General features: G+C 41.0%; 1 non-coding gene across 1 annotated transcript; it reads right to left on the minus strand.

Annotated features, from left to right (window-relative positions):
• Positions 1-1,009: 1,009 nt before the first annotated feature.
• On the minus strand, positions 1,010-1,116 carry LOC129403809 (U6 spliceosomal RNA). Its single transcript, XR_008629470.1, has one exon. It is a non-coding gene; the product is annotated as a U6 spliceosomal RNA (small nuclear RNA).
• Positions 1,117-19,475: the final 18,359 nt, after the last annotated feature.

Genomic DNA, 19,475 nt, shown 5'->3' on the forward strand with positions numbered 1-19,475 from the left:
CTCTTTTTCTGACATCTGATTAAGGTTTTATGATATATTAATTATTGTTTTGAGCAAAAGCCCCAAATTTCAGTGAGTTCACCAGCTCTAGACGCTTACAAATATGTTTTGCTATAAATTACTGGCACTGTTTCTGTTGATATTCAGCATAATCAAACATTTGTAAGCATGCTGTCTTTTCAATCTGTTCAGCTGATGCACTTTACCTGATCTTTCATTAAAGTAATCAAAACACTTGCTGTGTCGCATCTAATGAATGTTGCATGTATGATTAAGTGCTTTCATTCATATTGCAAGTTTGATTTAATGTAATCTGCCTTTCAGACAGCCATTAGCCTAGCTCCTACGTGAATTCGATTAATTGGCTGAATTCTTCCAGATGTCCATTAAGCATTACAGGAATTTCTATGTAGAAACAGCAGGGACTGTCTAGCACAGAACCAAACAATGAAATGTTATATTGCTGCCATGACTTACAAAAAGCTAGATTCATTTTCATTAATAAAACATCTGTACTCCTACACAGCTATGCATTAAGATGCATTTATTTTATATGTTTATTTCTCTTATGACTGTAAATAGGTAGTTAAAAAAGAAGCACATTTACAGATATTATTTAGGCTCAGGGTTGAGCTGGTGTCGATTGACAAAGCTCGGTTTTTTGAAGTTTTACACAAAATCCAAAGCGAAAAATACATGTACAGACACCTGTTTGAAATAGACCTAAAAGCATGTCTTGGATCACAACAAAATAAAAGTATTAAAATTACATTAGAGGAGCCAGAGAGATGAGATAAAGGGTAAGACTCTTGCCTTGCATGCAGTTCAGTTCCCAGCACTGCACATGGCCCCATCAGCACCGTCGGGAGGGTTCCTCAGTACTTTCTGGGTTTTTTTTTTTTTTTTTTTTTTTTAATTTTATTGAATTACCGTGAGATAGTTACAAGCTTTCATGTTTGGGTTACAATCACACAATGATCAAACACCCATCCCTCCACCAGTGCACATTAAAAATATGGAACGCTTCACGAATTTGCGTGTCATCCTTGCACAGGAGCCATGCTAATCTTCTCTGTATCGTTCCAATTTTAGTATATGTGCTGCCAAAGCGAGCACTCCCTCAGTACTTTCTAGTGTGGCCTAAAAGGCAAAATTAAAATAAGTTAATAAGTAAAATGACATAAGAGACTTATTTTGAAAAGTGTTTTGATTGTCTTAGATATTCCCGAAATTGTGGATTTCTGTAAGAAAAAATGGCTAATGTGGCTCTTGCTGTTTAACTTGTATTGCTCTTTAGAATTGCTCTGTTTGGGTATTTTTAGAATTGCTGTTTGGTTTTCAGTTTTCTATAGTTAGTTCTTAAGGAAGAAGGAGAGATTTAACCTTGAGCAGATCACTTGAATAATCTGAGATCATCCTACCCAGTCATTTATCGTTTAATAAGTGCTATGTACCACTTATATGGGATTGAAACTAATAACTGACAAGAACTACTAATTAAAACAAAAGACAAGTTTCATAATAAGGCAGTATTAGAAGACTGTATTAATATTAGAAGGAAGAATATTCTCTAATACAAATATTCATCTTAAAGTTCAAAATAAAACATTCTGTGACTTTTTTTATAATGATCTGCAAATTGCATCCCCTAATCAAAGCTTAATATTTTTTCTTATACTTATAACTTTAAACTATTCTGTAACTATTATCCATAGCATAAAGACATATTCTTTGAATTTTAGGACTAGCCAAGCTTTTAGCTTTTCTTTGCACAATTAGTATATGTAAACTTATTTAATTTATTTTTTTATTTTGATGTTTGGGTCACACCTGGCTTTGCACTCAGGAATCACTCCTGGTGGTGCTCGAAGGACCATATGTGATGCTGGGAATTGAACCCGGTCAGCCGCGTGCAAGGCAAACACCCTACCCGCTGTGCTATTGCTACAGCCCCAATATATGTAAACTTAAAAGAGCAAAAAAGTTTATAATAAAATATTTTCATAAGAAAATACATATGCCATCATTAGTCAACATAAAAGTTTATCAAAATAGTTGAACTTTGACATTCAGGGGGGCCTCCCAAATAGTGATCAAGGGCTCTAGGGGTCACTCCTGCCAAGCCAATATTTGGACAGAATTTAGTGTGAGGACCTGAGAATGTAGTGTGACTCAGCCTCTGAGATCAGAGGACCATCCAGGACCAATTTAGGAGGGCATGGTGGTCTCTAGGGCGACATCTGGTGATGTGATATTGAGAATCTAACAACTTGTTCAATCCATGCAAAGAAAGAGCCCTAACGTCTGTGCTATCTCCCCAGCCTCTGAATTTTGAATTTTTTTCTGTTTCATTGACCACATCCAGCAGTACCTAGGGTTTATTCTTGGCTCTGAGCTTAGGGATCCCCGAGTAGAGATCAAGGGACGTGTGTGGTGCTAGGGACTGAACTGGGAATCAGGTGCATACAATTGGAGTGGTATTCACTGACCTCTTTCCCCAAAAGCAAAACACACAACCCTCAAAACAGGCACAAGCAGTTTTGGATGCTAGTATTCACAAAGGAAACATTGAATGACTGAGGGTGGAGGTGAGAACCCAAACTAGATAAGGCAAGGAGACCAGAGAGGGAGAGTCACCAAGCTTTGGTGAGAATTGGAAAAAGCTTGGAGGCAATTATAAAGACAATGTTATCTAGGAAGCTGGCTAACTGCCCTGACTGAGCTGCCTTGGCTGGGCTCCCAGGAGCTTAAGCAATGACTCTCAAATCTTACTGTGCATTAGAAGGATCTTGAAGACCCTAGGAGCATGCAGATCTTGAGCCTATCCTCAAAGATTCTGATTCTAGTATATGTGCAGTCTGAGTCAGGAATCTGTATTGGGGGATGGAGTGAGAGGGCAGTATGCTGAGGTGTATCCTGAAACCACAACTAATTAAAACTATGTGGTTTCAGGATAAAGCCTAAGACTCAAAAAATTATGCTTCAAACTTTTGCGCTGTCATCCCTGTCCCAGTAATCTATACATTCACCAAGCTCATTAGGTGATTTTCATGCCCAAACTCCTAAAACTATCCTTGGAGACACAATTTGTGGGTCTGAGCACCAGTTGCTCAGGGCCTCAGACATGCAAGACAAATACGTACTCTACCTCTGAGCTGGACTGGAGCGATAGCACAGCGGGTAGGGCATTTGCCTTGTACGCGGCCGACTCGGGTTCAACTCCTCTGTCCCTCTCGGAGAGACTGGCAAGCTACCAAAAGTATCCCGCCCACACAGCAGAGCCTGGAAAGCTCCCCATGGTGTATTCGATATGCCAAAAACAATAACAAGTCTCACAATGGAGACGTTACTGGTGTCCGCTCGAGCAAATCGATGAACAGTGGGATGACAGTGCTACAATGCTACCTCTGAGCTACCTCCCCAGTCTTCTCTCCACAGATTCTTTAGATAGGATTAAATATGACACAGGTTTAGATATACAATTTTTCTTGAAAATATATCCTTTTACCTTGAATAATGTTCCTCTTTATTTATCCATTTACAGAGTATTCCTTAGGGCTGAATATTTCTACAAATGAAAGTAAGCTGCATAATGTCAGGGAAATTGACTCTGTCCATCACTTTATCCCACGTATTTAAAGTACCTGCCATGAAAGTGCACTCAGCCTATTATGAATGAATGAATGGTGCCACGTTGTTACAAGATATTTTTCGATTTTTTTATTTTTAGAAGATAATCGTGATTCCAGAATCTGGAGCTCCACTGATGTTTCCTGTCGGTGTCATCAGGAGACATGTAGGCAAATCCCTATTCTCATTTCTCCTTTCTCTAAGTTTCTTAATCACACTCTTCAACAAAATGCCTCCTGAGAAATCTGCTGCATTTTGTTGGTTACATTTTGGTGATGGGGCTGCACTGTGTTGTGAGAATTGTTTCTGTTCTTAGCCCCAGTGTCTGGGAATGCTGTGTGTGTTCCCAGCTGGTTAAAAGCAATAGGTTTCCAGAGACAAAGGAGAAAGATGGAGCCATCTGAATATCGTTTCTTTTTGTATCTGCGAGGAATTGGTCAATCGGAGAACTTTTTCTTTGGTTTGTAAGTGAATGGCACCAATACTATGGGTATCCTCATCATAACCAAAGTGAGAAGGAAGTTCCTTAGCTTCTGAGCTTAAGAAATGTGGATAAATATTGTGAAGCTCCAACTAATTAAAAATGAAATGCAGCCAGCTAAGCCTCAGCCATTTTTAATTTACAGTATTGCCTTGCTTCCGAAGCAAATGTGGACAAGTCACAACTTCTTTTGATGCCTGAGGGATGGGAAAAATTAAATCAGCAGGATTGGCTATTGATGTTTTCTAGCAAATGTTTTGAAATCTCCGCCTTTCATCCATCTTTTAGGAAGGCAGTGTTGCTTTGTGAGCCTTCAAAGATATTAATTCCTTTAATAAATCCTTATTTGTGTGTTGAAAGCTTTCAATGGCCAGGTTTCTGTAGCCATCTCTACACCAGTGGTAAATGTTGCCTGCAGGCAGACTCCCAATTTTTCCCCAAGTCTCATCACTCTTAGTATGAAACTGGGGTTAGCCAACAGGACAACAGATTAAACACACCTTCCATTCTGCCTCCTTTCATAAGATTTCTCTGTTATATTGTTTGCAAGGCAAATTTCAGGGCAGGCTGTTGTTTTTTCCCTCTAGATCGGCACTTAATGAGATAAAGCCAAAGTAAGCAGGGACTGTCCCAGATCCTCGAGCTGATTACTGCCTTTCTAACCAGGGGGAAATAAAACAGAGGGCAGCGGGATTCTAAAAATGCAGTGAAGATCTGTCACACAGCAAACCAGTCCAAACTGCATCCAATAAAGAGAATAAAACCCAAGCCTAGTGAATTAAAGCACCAGCGTGAGGAAAGGGTGCAGGAGAAAGGTGACCATCTTGGCAAGATTCGGGGCAAACCTTCCTTGTCTCTAGTGATTTTCTCCAGTGATCATAGCATGATAATTTTGCCATTTGTGAAAATGAGGGGGTAGCAATAAAAGTATAAGTGGACCCTCTTGAGAAGGGCATTATTCTTAGGACTTTCTTTTATTAAAAGGAAGCATCTTAACACTGGTTTCAAATAATTGTTCTGAGGCATTCGTGAATTCTACATAAGGGAGTAAAGACTAATGTGCCTCTTCTGAAATGAAGGTATAAAAGATTTCCTTTGGTTGTTGCTAGAGTTCATTTTATTTTCCGGGTGCAATTCCTCCATCCCTCTCAGAGAGCCCGGCAAGCTACCAAGAGTATCCTGCCCGCATGGCAGAGCCTGGCAAGCTACCCAGGGCATATTCGATATGACAAAAACAGTAACAACAACTGTCACAATGGAGACGTTAGGGGTGCCCACTCAAGCAAATGGATGAACAACAGGATGACAGTGCTAATAAGTAGATACCTCTTGAGGATGAGAGAGATGCTGAATCATGGTAAATAAAAGAGCCAACATTTCCCCTCCCACACTCAATCCCCACTTGCTGAGACTAAGCTATAGAAATGACAACAGGAAAAGCTGAATGTAGAGAACAGTACTAGAAGTTTCTGAGGGACACTTTATTTATTTATTTTTAAATTTTATTAGTGAATCACCATGAGGCAAAGTTACAGACTTACAGGTTTTCATGCTTACGTTTCAGTCATACAATGATCGAGTGCCCATCCCTCCACCAGTGCCCATTTTCTACCACCAATGGTCTCAGCATCCCTCCCATCACCCCCACCCTGTCCCCTTCACCCCACCCTGCCTCTGTGGCAGGGCATTCCCATTTGCTCGTTCTCTCTTTTTGGGTGTTGTGGTTTGCTACAGAGGTATTAAGTACGCATCTTGTTTGGTCTATAATCTATTTTCAGTCTGTGGGCCTGCCTAGCACCCTTTGCTTGGTGATCCCTTCTCCATCAGAGCTGCTTCTTCACCTAGCATGTGAGGTCAGCTTCCAAGCTGTGGAGTACTCCTGGTTGATACTTATCTCTACTATTCTTGGGTGTTAGTCTCCCATTCTGTTATTTTATATTCCACAAATGAGTGCAATCTTTCTATGTCTGTCCCTCTCTTTCTGACTCATTTCACTTAACATGATACTTTCCATGTTCATCCACCTATATGCAAATTTCATGACTTCATCTTTTCTAACAGCTGCATAGTATTCCATTGTGTAGATGTACCAAAGTTTCTTTAACTAGTCATCAGTTTTCGGGCACTCGGGTTTTTTCCAGATTCTGGCTATGGTGCGCCTGATCCCCTCACTGAGCATCCCAGCCCTCTGTTTCCACGCGCTCTGTGCATGGCCACTGGACCCGATCTCAAGCCAGCATCCAGCGAGCAGGGACCCCCGCCCAACGCCGCTGCTGACCCTGCGCTTTCTGCTTCCTCATCCAGGTGAGCCTGATCCCCTCACTGAGCATCCCAGCCCTCTGTGCCCTCGAGCTCAGCCAATCTCAACCCAATGTCCAGTGGGTAGAGGGGGCGTGGCCTCTTTGGTAGTGGTCGTGGCCCCGCTTCAGTGGGCGTGGTCTCCTGGGATGGCCACCGCTTACGCTGCTGCAGTTATTTTCCCCTGTTCTAGTATACTTGACAGATGCCTCAATCCCCATTAACTAACTTCGTGAAGATCTCCCTAACTACCTCAAACATAAAAGGCTAAATAAACCACTAGCCTACTCCAATTGCACCAAAATATCGAAAACTCACAAGAAGAGAGATTAGCTCTAGTGAACTAGAAGGTTCCACCTCCATACAATGTGACAACATAAAGAAACAGTGCAAATCCTCACAGCACGGAGAGGACGAAGAAAAGAGTCCAGAAGTCTCAGCAGGGGTTTCCCACAAATATGATCTCTCTGATAAAGAATTCAGAGAAGAAATTCTGAGAATGTTCATCGAACTTGAAACGATGGAGCAGTCAGCGAAGAAATTACGGGAAAAAATGAGAGCAGAAATAGGAAAGCTACATTCAGAAATGTTACGAATAAAAGACACTATAGACGAAATAAAAAACACAGTGGGAGCCCTCAACGGTAGCATGGTCTGAGGGACACTTTAAAAGTCTAAAATTAAGCAAGGTCCAGTATCTCTTGGCCATAAATCTTTATCATTCTAAATTAATTCTTTACTTTTCACTTGCTACCTGCAAGATGACAGTTCAAAGCTAAATTGTTGGCACGAAAGTGGATTTTCCCATGCTGGTTCATTCTCAATAATATGAAAGATTTGCATACAAAACTCTGGAGGTTAAGAAGTGAGACTTTTTTGTAGTGCTTAAGTAGATGAGTCTGAGACCCTTCCCAGTGTCCAGGCCCCTCCTTTACCTGTGTCCATCACTCATTCTGTCCCGCACTGCCTGAGACTGTTTGTCCCTCACCCTCTACTCACCTCCCGCATATGATGACCTGATCTTGTCCCTGCATCACTCTCTATCCACTGTACACTTTTCTAGTCTGAAGCTGTGTTTCTGGGTCATACCCAAACTGTACTCGATGCATGTAGCTGACCCCAGAGGCCCCCCACCCACCCTGCCAGGCCCCGGCAGCACCACATGGTTGCACCTGAGCACTGAACACCCTGGCCCAGCACTGCCACATATGTTCAGGAGTGGTACTCAAGCTCTCCCACTCAAGCTCTCACCAACTCAAGTTGGTTGCTTAAAGAGCTCCAACCAAAAAAATGTATATTTACATTATATGGTGGTTTGGGGGTCATACCAGATATGCTCAGGGAACTGTTCCCAGCTCTGTACTCACAAGTCCTGTCTGGCAGTGCTCAAGAGACCATATAGTGCTGTGGATTGAACTAGGTCAGCTGCAAGCAAAGCAAGTGCTTTAACTCCTCCTGTACTATTTCTTGGCTCCCTCTACATATAATACTTTATATCTGTATTATGCATAATTTTACTATGGAGACATGCTAAGTTTTCAGTAAATATTTTATTTTAGTATGTGTAAGTATACAATGGAATACTACTCAATCATAAAAAGCAGAAAATCCTGCCATTTGTGCCAACTTGGGTGTGCCTTCAGTATATTATGCTACGTAAAATAAATCAAAGACAAATGCTATATGAGCTTATGTCTATATGAAATCTTAAAATTTATAGAAACAGGTCAGTGTTGAGGTTCCTGGACAAGGAAGGTGAAAAGGGGCGGACAAAAGGAACAACCATATAAATATAGGATAATAAATTCCAGAGGGGTAATGGCGCATGGTAATTGGAACTAACAATATTGTTGGTGAAAGTTGTTGAAGTAAATCTTAAAAGTCTCATCAAAAGGGGAAAACTGTTAATCTGAGATGATGTATGTTCAACGTATTTTGATGATTTTGCAAAATATGCATACAACAACTTACATCATACAATTTAAAGTCATACCATTTTATATGCCAATTATGTCTTAATAAAAGTGAAAAATAAGAGATACTTTCTAATGCTATCTATTTGACCCATATATTATTAAAAGCTCTCATTTTGGGGTCCAGAGAAACAGGGGTTTAGACGTTTGACTTGCATGCTACCAATGCTGGTTAATTCTTGTTACACATATGGTGCTTCCAGTCATTACCCAGGTCACTCCTGAGTGTGAATTGCCCCTAAGCACCATCAGAGGTAGCCCAAATTCCCCCTCCCCAACAAAAGAAAAAAGATTTTTTTGATAGAATTTCTGCATCAAATAAGCTATTTGGGTGGAATTGTGTTATGGTGTATAAAATATGACTTAAGTCTTTGAATAATTAATCTATCAAAGAATAAAATATAGGATAATAGAAAACAAGACTTCTGTAGTAGTCCCACAGCCCTAAAATTCTGTCATGTCCCGCTACCTTGGGCAAATTCTTGACACTTTTGGTTTGCTCATATGTAAAATAGAGGTGATAATAGTGCATATCTTACTGAGTTATTATGAGTTAAGTGAGATAATATATTTTAAAATACCACCAACCTTATGCTAAGTGGTTTCTCTAAAAAATAATAATAATAAATTATCAAAGGAGTAAGTCTTGCTACTCATTTTTCAACTTTACCTACCTTATAAGACATCATACAACCAAGAGCGAACCTTGCAAAATGGCCAGCTAAGATTAGTGTTGCAATCTGTAATAAAAAGAACAAAGTAGGGGCTGGAGCAATAGCACAGCGGGTAGGGTGTTTGCCTTGCACTTGCTGAACCGGGTTCGATTCCCAGCATTCCATATGGTCCCCTGAGCACCGCCAGGAGTGATTCCTGAGTGCAGAGCCAGGAGTAACCCCTGTGCATCACCGGGTGTGACCCAAAAAGCCAAAAAAAAAAAAAAAAAGAACAAAGTAACTGAACGACCTCCTGGATAAACTACTCAGACAACTCAGCTGGCTTCCACCAAATTTTGAATTGACCTCAACATTTCTGGTTTTCTGACTTTCAAGAGTAAACATTGCTTCATGACTTTGCAAATTCATCAGGCTGTACTCTCAAGTTTCTAAAAGTTAAAAATAAAATAAGCAAGACTTGGGTCCCAGGAATGGGACAAGCCAGCAGTGGTTAAAAGTCAGTAGTTGTCTATTCATATCAAAGTAATACAAAATGAGTTATCTAGCATCTGCTGGTAGGACAGGCTTCAGTGGTGTTGAGAAAATTTGAAGTGATGATAGTGGGAAGGTATAAGTGTGGTGGGGTTGGTGTTGAAATGTTGAATATAACCAATTATTGTAAATGATTTTATGAAAATAATATTTTTAAATTGTTTTTAAAAGTCAGGGGCCAGAGCGATAGCACAGCGGGTAGGGCGTTTGCCTTGCACGCGGTCGACCCGGGTTTGATCCCCGGCATCCCATATGGTCCTCCAAGCACTGCCAGGAGTAATTCCTGAGTGCAAAGCCAGGAATAACCCCTGAGCATCGCTTGGTGTGACCCAAAAAGCAAAAGAAAAAAAAATAGAGTCAGTAGTTACCAATGCCTACATCACTTTCAAGCAACCAGAGTTTAAAATGGAACTTCAAGAGGAGGACATCAGTTGTCAAATTAACATACGAAAACATTTTGAATCAGCATGAATCATACAATCAACCTGAGATAAAATTCATTCGTGTTGTTTAATACATCAGTGCCAGAGGGTATCACTGGTGGCTCACACTCGAATGTGGTTTAATTGACAGAAATCGCAACACCAGCACCAACATGTTAAATTTCTAAAAGATAAAATAAAATATTTTATAGGGGTCACAACCAGTGATGCTCAGGGTCAGCTCTGCTGGGCACTGCTTAGCAGGAATCAAGCAGGGATCAAAGTTATTTTAATCATATCCTCTAAAGTCACCTAGACTCTCCCTTTTATGCAGAATGAGATACTAAAAGAGGTAGTTTGGGGGGCTGGAGCGATAGCATAGCGGGTAGGGCGTTTGCCTTGCACGGGGCCAACCCAGGTTAGAATCCCAGCATCCCATATGGTCCCCTGAGCACCGCCAGGAGTAATTCCTGAGTGCAAAGCCAGGAGTAAACCCCTGTGCATCGCCGGGTGTGACCCAAAAAGCAAAAAAATAATAATAATAAAATAAATAATAAAAAATAAGAGAGGTAGTTTGGTATGAAGCATGGAAGACTTGCAGAAAGTAACCAAATTTCCCAGTCCAGAGCTTTGCTTGGTACTATAATTGCCTGCTGAGAATTCCCTGAAATGAGGATCCTAATGCATCCAGTCCATGAAAATGAACAGAATGCTGTATTTAACGGTTTGCCTCCGGAGAAGTAAGATAGGCTAGGAAGATCATTAGTAGCACTGGGTTGGAGAAAGAAGCAAAAACTACATACCCCTAGTCAGAACGTGGGAATGAAGTTTGGCTCCCCTTTTCCCTGCTGTTTGGAATTGTATTCCTATAAGAAGGGTAATTGTTTTAATAGTAGTTACAGCCACAAGGGAAAATAGACTTGAATGGTGGGCGTTTTGATAACCTTTGAATGGGATAAAAAGACTGCAGCTTCTTCTAAAGGAGCTGCCTATTATTCACGAGTGAGGCAGCTGAGGATAAGCTGTCTTATCTCTCAGGACACACCAACTATCCAGATAATCTGTGGGCTATTGCTGTTTACAGTCCAGTGCTTGTGAAGTTGAGAAATAGGCTGTGTGTGCACTGCTTCTTCGAATAAAAAGAGACAAGAGAGTGAAGTCAGAGGAGCAAAGAGTGACCCTTCCCGAGGGACCAGTTAGGATGCAAGGCCATTATCAGTCCAGTGATTCCCACACATGCAGTAGAATTCCCCATATACTGCCATGATGGGATTTGGTTAAATCCCAGCAGAGTAGTGAGAAAAGTGGATTTCCTTTTGTTTTCTTTTTAGACCTGTCATCAGCTTTGCAAAAGAACCTCTTTTCTGGCTGTAAGGGGAGGGCCATTGAAACACCTGCCAATACTGACCCTGCTGTTTGCACATGGAAGCTGTCGCTGTATTAATGCAGAATTAGTGGATGCCTCTCAGGGCAGCGCAGGTTATTATTTTTCTTGCTGAGCATTAAGTAATGAAGGTAGAAATAGTGAACATTTATATCATCATCATCATCATCATCATCATCATCATCATCATTCCATTGATCGTCGAATTTCTCGAGTGGTCTCAGTAACGTCTCCATTCACCCTAGCCTTGAGATTTTAGAAGCCTCTCTTTACATGTCCTTCCCAATAATGTTGCATTGGAGGCTCTTTCAGGGTCAGGGGAATGAGATCCATCATTGTTACTGGTTTTGGCCTATGAATATGCCATGGGAGCTTGTGAGACTCTCCCATGTGAGCAGGAAACTCTCAGTAACTTGCCAGGTTCTCCTAGAGGGAGAATTAGGCTACAAGATGTCTTCTGGGAGCTTGATTTTATAGTCTCTGGATGTTGGCCATTGATGGGATTACATGACGCTGGGGGCAGTCCTTGGATGTGACCACCTAGCTACTGGAAAATGGGGAATCTGGGCAGAAGAGGCCCAGTCTCTATCCAAACAGGCTTGCAAATCTCAGCCCTGGGTCCCACACACCTGGGTTCCTCTGCCAGTTCCTTCATGAATGAGGCTCGTTCAAATGTGTGGAGAGGCTGTGGCTAGGCTCTGGAGATCTTCAGCCATGGGAACTCTGCTCGGGGTGGGGAAGAAAACTGAAGCCCTCCCCCTCAGAGGGGTCCCAGGGAAGACAGCAGGCTCAGGGGCAAGAGATCTCTGCATCACTCTCTTTCAGGAGCTTGATTTTATAGTCTCTGGATGTTGGCCATTGGTATTACACAGCGCCGGGAGCAATCCCTGCGTGTGACCACCTAGCTACTAGAAAATGGGGAATCTGGGCATTTATATATTATTTATATATTTATATATTATTGAGAATTTTATGGCATTTTCTTAAGAATTCATCTCATCTGATCTTTCAAATAACCTATGTCCCATCGCTTACCTCTGAAGTTGAGTTTATGTTAAAAACAAAAGCAAGACCTTTTCTCCCTCTGGAAAAGCCCATATTCCTTCCTGAATATGTACTTCTCTCTCTTCTCACACTTCTCTAAATTTCTTCCAATAAAAACTGTTTGCTTTGAAGAAGAGAGAGACCAAAAGGGAATGCCCTGCCACAGAGGCGGGGAGTGGGAGATGGGGGGGATGGGATGGGGTGGTGGGAGGAATACTGGGATCATTGGTGGTGGAGAATGAGCACTGGTGGAGGGATGGATACTCTATCATTGTATGACTGAAATGCAAACATGAAAGTTTGTAAGTATGTAACTGTACCTCACGGTGATTCACTATTTAAAAAAAAAACTGTTTTGCTTCCCTGAAAAAAAGGCATATATATATATATTTTATATCACGATCATGATAGCCCATTAATCACCAATTTCTCGGGCGGACCCAGTAACATCTCATTTCGTACTTTCCCTGAGATCTTAGGAGTTCATCTGGACTTGGCCCTCCCAACGATGTTACACTGGGGGCTCTTCAGGGTCACGGGAATGAGATCCAGCTTGTTACTAGATTTTGCATATAAATACACCATGAGAAGCTTGCAAGGCTGTTCCATGTGAGCAGGAAACTCTCAGAAGACTGCCAGCTTCTCCCAAAGGGAGAAGCAAGCTAAAGATATTGCGTGATATATCTATCTGTATATATATATACAGATACGTATATATGCAGATATATATAGATAGATATAGATATATACTCTGTGTGTGTATTTGTTTGGGGGCCATACCCAGCTGTGCTCAGGGCTCCCTCTTGCCTTTGCTCAGATCACTTCTAGTGGGGCTCAGGAGACCATACATGTGCCAGGGATCAAACCCAGCTTGGCAGTGTGTAAGGCAGGTGTGCTACCCTCTGTATACTGTTGCTCCAACCCACAAATATATATATATGTATATATGTATACATATATATCATTTTTTGCTTTTTGGGTCACACCTGGCGATGCTCAGGTGTTACTCCTGGCTCATGCACTCAGGAATTACTCCTGGTGGTGCTCGGGGGACCATGTGGGATGCTGGGAATCGAACCTGGTCGGCTGCGTGCAAGGCAAACACCCTACCCACTGTGCTATCTCTCCAGCCCCACCACAAATATCATTTTTGTAACATAGTATTATGAAGATTTTTTTAAAGTGTGTGTATATGGTACCAGAGGGCCTGTGAATGCCTCATGTCACCCCTTTGTAACAGCTGCCTTCAAGTTTGGATTACATAGCCCAAAAGGCCTTGATCTGATTCTAAACCCAGGACTTCAGACTAAACCCAGGGTGTGAAGGTAAGCAGGAAGGAATAGGGAGAATCTCTCCATTATTTCTGCCATGCACATGTTCCTCATTGGGGTGAACCATTCAAACAGTAATGAGGATTGACATCACTTAATGTAAAAGAGGCTTATTTCACCTCATCTTTTTTTTATGACCCAAACCTTTTTTTTCAATTCTAGCTTAGTGTCTAAAACATTTATAAGAAGTGAAAAGTAGTTTCCCATTAAGCCTTCAAGTAGAAAAAAAATCTCTTTAAACACTTCACATAAAGAAAAGGATTATAGATTTTCAGTGAACTTAGTGTAATACATACAGTTGTTGATTATTTTTAATGAAACACACCTGAAACTTAAATAATGGTAGCACTGTAGTTCTGTCACACTGTCGTCCCATTGTTCATTGATTTGCTCAAGCTGCCACCAGCAATGTCTCCATTCTGAGACTTGTTGTTACTGTTTTTGGCATATCGAATACACCACGGGTAGCTTGCCAGGCTCGGCCGTGTGGGCAGGATACTCTTGGTAGCTTGCAGGGCTCTTCAAGAGGGATGGAGGAATCGAACCCAGGTTGGCCGCGTGCAAGGCAAACGTCCTACCCGCTGTGCTATCACTCCAGTCCATCGTCACTAAATAATGGTATAAAATGTAATGTTACTCCAACTAGACATTTTTAAAAGAAAGTAAAATGGGTACTATGATACAGCCAACTCCATAACTGAATCTAGAACAAATCACAATAAAAGAAAACTCCTCTATTTTGCGGGTGGGTATACCTAGTGGTGCTCAGGGCAAGTGCTCTGCCCACTATACTCTTTCCCCAGCCTCTAAAACTATTATTTACTGGATGCTATTTTTTACACCAGCTAAGTAAGTATATTCAGAATGGAAAAAATTTGTCTGTTGATAGCTAAGTTTAAAACCTATAAAAATTGTCTGCAATCAATACTTCTCATGTTTTGTATTGCATGTAAATTAAGCAGCATACTATATGTGCTATGAATAATTTTGAGGTTTTCTCTAGGGATAGGTACAATTTCCCATGGAAATAGCTTTTTTTCTAATTCCACAAATAATTCATGCTTTCCCCCCATTTAATGGTACAGAAACAGATGAAGAATAAATATATTTCTGAAATTCAAGCACCTAAACTATTGATTTTTAAAGGACCTGAGTATTTATGTATATACCCTCATGAACATGCATGTGTGTGCACACGTGCACATATACACACATATACACCGCTTTATATGTAATTTTTGGTGCTTTGTTTCTTTTTAAGGTATCACACATGTAGTTCCACAGGATCTAGTGCTAACTCTGTGCTCAGATGTTACTCTTCCCAGTCCTCAGGGGGTGGGGTGCAGTACCAGGAATCAAACCCAGATCTTTCCCATTGACCTCAGGCCGTTGTGCCACCTTTCTGGCCCTAAGTAGCAATCTTTTGTTCAAAGTTACTTGGAAATTTTTTAGTTGTTTTTGGGTCACTCTGGCACTGTTCAGGGCTTACTCTTGGCTTTATACTCTGGGATTATTCCTGGAGCTCCTGAGGGGCAGATGGGGTGCCAGGAATTTAATCAGGGCATATGCAAGGCAAATGCCCCACCACTATATTATCACTCTAGCACCAAAAACCCCCACTTTTTATTCAACAACTTAATTATTTTTTCTTGTCAATATATGAGATCCACTTAAGCATTTTGAACTGTTGGGTACATACATTAGAATGATGTAACATTGGAATATACAATAACATTGGGTACATACAATAGAATGATGTAACCTCTCCATCTAACCCTTCATTGTGCACATTTCAGCTATTTCCAGTTTTTATTTTATTGTTATAAACTACACTATGATGAAAAATTATGATACATTCCTCAAAGTATCACTGAATCAAAGGGTATTCCGATGTAAAATTATGACATATGAGGCTGCAGATATACTACAAAAATGAGGCTCTTGCTTTGCATCCTACAAACCTGGGTTCAAAACTCTATGACCACCTATGGTCCCCTGAGAACCATCAGGAGTTACTCCTGAGCACAGAGCCAGGAATAGCTCCTAAAAAAACAAAGCATGTGAATGCCAAAGAGTGCAGTGGGTAGGACATTTGCTTTGCATCTGTCTGACCAGGGCTTGACTCCTGGAACCCCATGTGGTCCTCCAAGCCTGCCAGGAGTGATCCCTGAGTGCAAAGGCAAGAGCAAGGCCTAAGCACTGCCAGGTGTATCCCCATAGCTAATAATATAGCAACAACTGTCTGTCACACTGTCATCCCATTGTACATCAATTTGCTCGAGGGGACACCAGTAATGTCTCCATTGTGAGCCTTGTTGTTACTGTTTTTGGCATATTGAATACGCCAGGGGTAACTTGCCAGGCTCTGCCGTGCAGGCAGGATACTCTCAGTAGCTTCCTGGGTTCTCTGAGAGGGACAGAGGAATCAAACCCGGGTCGACTGCATGCAAGGCAAACGCTCTACCCACTGTGCTATCACTCCAGCCTATAGCAACAACAAGAACAAGAACACAATAATAACACATTTTTGTAGTATAAAACAAATTAATTAAGACCAAAAGAACAGAGGATAGGTGGAAAGTATCATGCTAAGTGAAATGAGTCAGAAAGAAAGAGACAGACACAGAAAAATTGCACTCATTTGCGGAATATAAAACAACAGAATGGAAGACTAACACCCAAAAATAGTAGCAATAAGTACCAGGAGGCCTGCTCCATGGCTTGGAAGCTGACCTCACATGCTAGGGGAGAGGGCAGCTCAGATAGAGAAGAGAACACCAACTAAGGTATAGTGGAGGATCCACTCAGGATGGGAGAGGCGGGTTGAAAGCAGACTATAGACTGAACATGATAGCCACCCAGTATCTCCATTGCAAACCATGATACCCAAAAGGAAAAAGAGAACAATAAGGAATTCCTTCACGAGGGGGGAAGACAGCAAATTTGGGGGAGGGACCCCAAGGCCATCGATGGAGGAGAATGGGCACTGGTGGAGGGATGGGTATTCTAGTATAGTATAACTGTAACACAGGCACGAAACTCTGTAACTGCACCCTCACGGTAACTCATTAATTAAAAAAAATACCAAAACAGAGGATAGGAAGGGGATAAGATAGGAAGGGAGTGGGTATAGAGAAGGGAGGGTAAATAGGGTCAAAGGGAATGCATAGGTTTATTTCCAGTGATGCAGTTCAGAAATTTAGGGGTAGGTCTGGAGCTCAGTGGTAGAATGCATGTCTGGCATGTGTGAAGTTAATGCCTGGTACGACAAGAAAAATTATACCTTGAATTTGAAACATATAATGAAATTATACTGCAGTAAAAATTATTACTTATTTAAAAAATAAAAAGTCTTGGGGCTAGAACAATAATACAGCAGGTTGGGCACTTGCCTCGTATGCTGCCAACTGTGGTTCAATCCTCAGCATTCCATACGGTTCTCCAAGCCTGCCAGGAGTAATCCCACAGTGCAGAGTAGGAACTGACCATCTCTGAGTGTGGCCCCAAAACAGAAATAAAACATATAAATTCTCAACAAAAAACAAAAGACATAGAAAGGACTAAATACAAAGGGTAGAACCAAAACTATCACAATCACGATCACAATATCCCGTTAATCACCGATTTCTCGGGCGGGCTCAGTAACATCTCATTTCGTCTTTTCCCTGAGATCTTAGAAGTCTATTTTGACTTGGCCCTCCTAATGATGTTGCACTGGGGGCTCTTCAGGGTCAGGGGAATGAGATCCAGCTTGTTACTGGATTTTGCATATGAATACACCATGGGGAACTTGCAAGGCTGTCCCATGGGGGCAGGAAACTCTCAGAAGATTGCCAGTTTCTCCCAGAGGGAAAAGTAGGCTACAAGATATCGCTTCTGAGAGCTTGCTTTTAAGTCTCTCTGGATGTTGGCTGTTGATGGGATTACACACACCTGGGTTCCTCTGCCGGTACCTTCATGCATGAGGCCTGTCTGAACGTGTGGAGAGAGGCCTCCAGCATGGCTGCAGCTAGGTTCCGGTGGTCTTCAGCCGCCAAAAGCTCTGCTTGGGGTGGGGAACCAAAACTATAATAACTAAAATAAAAGGCTCAGTAAATGGCAACATTATAAAATAGAGAAAACAGAAGAAAGAGTATGTGAACTGGAAGATAAGATTAATAAGGAAAAGAAAGGTATACTTCAAAAAAGTTACAAGAAGATGATCTTATTTGTGAAAAAAGAAAATTAAATATGTATATTTTCATTATTTATGTAGGAGAATTAGACTTTCTCTAGGTGTCTCATATGAAAGCTATTTATTTTAATGAATGAATGTATTTTAATGTACTCAGATTACTGAAACCTTATCTTTTTTAATAGTTTCTAGTTGGTTGGCTTGTTATTCCATATATAATCACTGTAAATAATTTTCCTTTTAAACATTTTTTTATATTTGGTTCTCCAACTCACTAGTGTTAACCAACAATAAAATCTAATTCATTAAGTAGAAGTTCCTTTCAATGTTTACTCTTAGTTGAGCCTTGATTCATTCATATATTCTACATATTAACTGTGTACTATGGGCAGAACATTGTGATAAACTCATTGTGATAAACTCTAGAGATCTGAAGACAAGCAAAACCAGACAAAATCCCTGTTGTCATATAACCTGCATTCTAGTGGGAGAGATAGGCATTATCAAGTAATCATCTGCAGCAATACTTAACTACAAATTGAGGTAACTGCATCACAGAAAGGCAGCTTGATTTTATGAGAATGTGTAATGGCAATATAAAGGCAGAAGAGCTACTCTTATACACACCAGAGAATCCCATTAAGCCCATTTTAAGTTCAAAACCTTTTCTCCCAAGACAATGAAGAGTTGAGTTTCAGAGAATTATCTTACCCAAATCCTTAAGACTATATGTAGTGATGTAAGTAAATAACACTCCATAATTTTGAATCCGTCTGTTTTGAATCAAGCAGTAGAAATTGCTTGTAGAGTGCCTAATTCTGTGTCACTTAGATCTTAAGTATGCTGCCAACCATATGTTGCACACACTACCACAAATGGACCACCATGAAGTAAGGACATTCCTGAAGGACAGTATAGAGAGGAAATCTCCCCAAAGGAAAAACTTCGAACAGGGCACCTGGTTGTTCATTGTGCTTGGAAGGAGAAATGGCCAAAGATATGTCTGCATTGATTCATCTGTTGAAGCCAAAGAGTGTATGGCCAAGAAAGGAAGTGGAACCTCATTAGAAAAAATAATGACAAGAAAGTCTAGAGAAGATTCTATATAGCTCCCTCTAAGTGAACAAAAATCATGAATATATTTGTGTCCTGTGTGATTATTTACCATATCCAAGTGGTGAAAATATTTAAGTTGTACTCTCTCAGCAAATCTCACTGCTATAATAGTGTTAGCAACTGTATTCACCATGTATGTAATTAAAAAATGTTTTTAATCACAGTGGGAAACACAATTACAAAATTGTTCATGACTGGGTTTCAGTTATATAATGTTTCAACACCCATCCCTTCACCAGTGTACATTTCCCACCACCAGTGTCCCTAGTTTCCCTCCCTCCTCAGAACCCCACCCTGCCTCCCTCTCTCTTTCTTTCTGTCTCTCTCTCCCTCTCTCTCTCCCCTCTCCCTCCCCTCTCTCTCCTCCCCTACTCTTTCCTTTTGAGCATTTGGGCATTATGGTTTGCAATACAGATA

The sequence above is a fragment of the Sorex araneus genome, chromosome 3 (genome assembly GCF_027595985.1).
Source record: "Sorex araneus isolate mSorAra2 chromosome 3, mSorAra2.pri, whole genome shotgun sequence".
In the NCBI taxonomy this organism is placed as follows: Eukaryota; Metazoa; Chordata; class Mammalia; order Eulipotyphla; family Soricidae; genus Sorex; species Sorex araneus.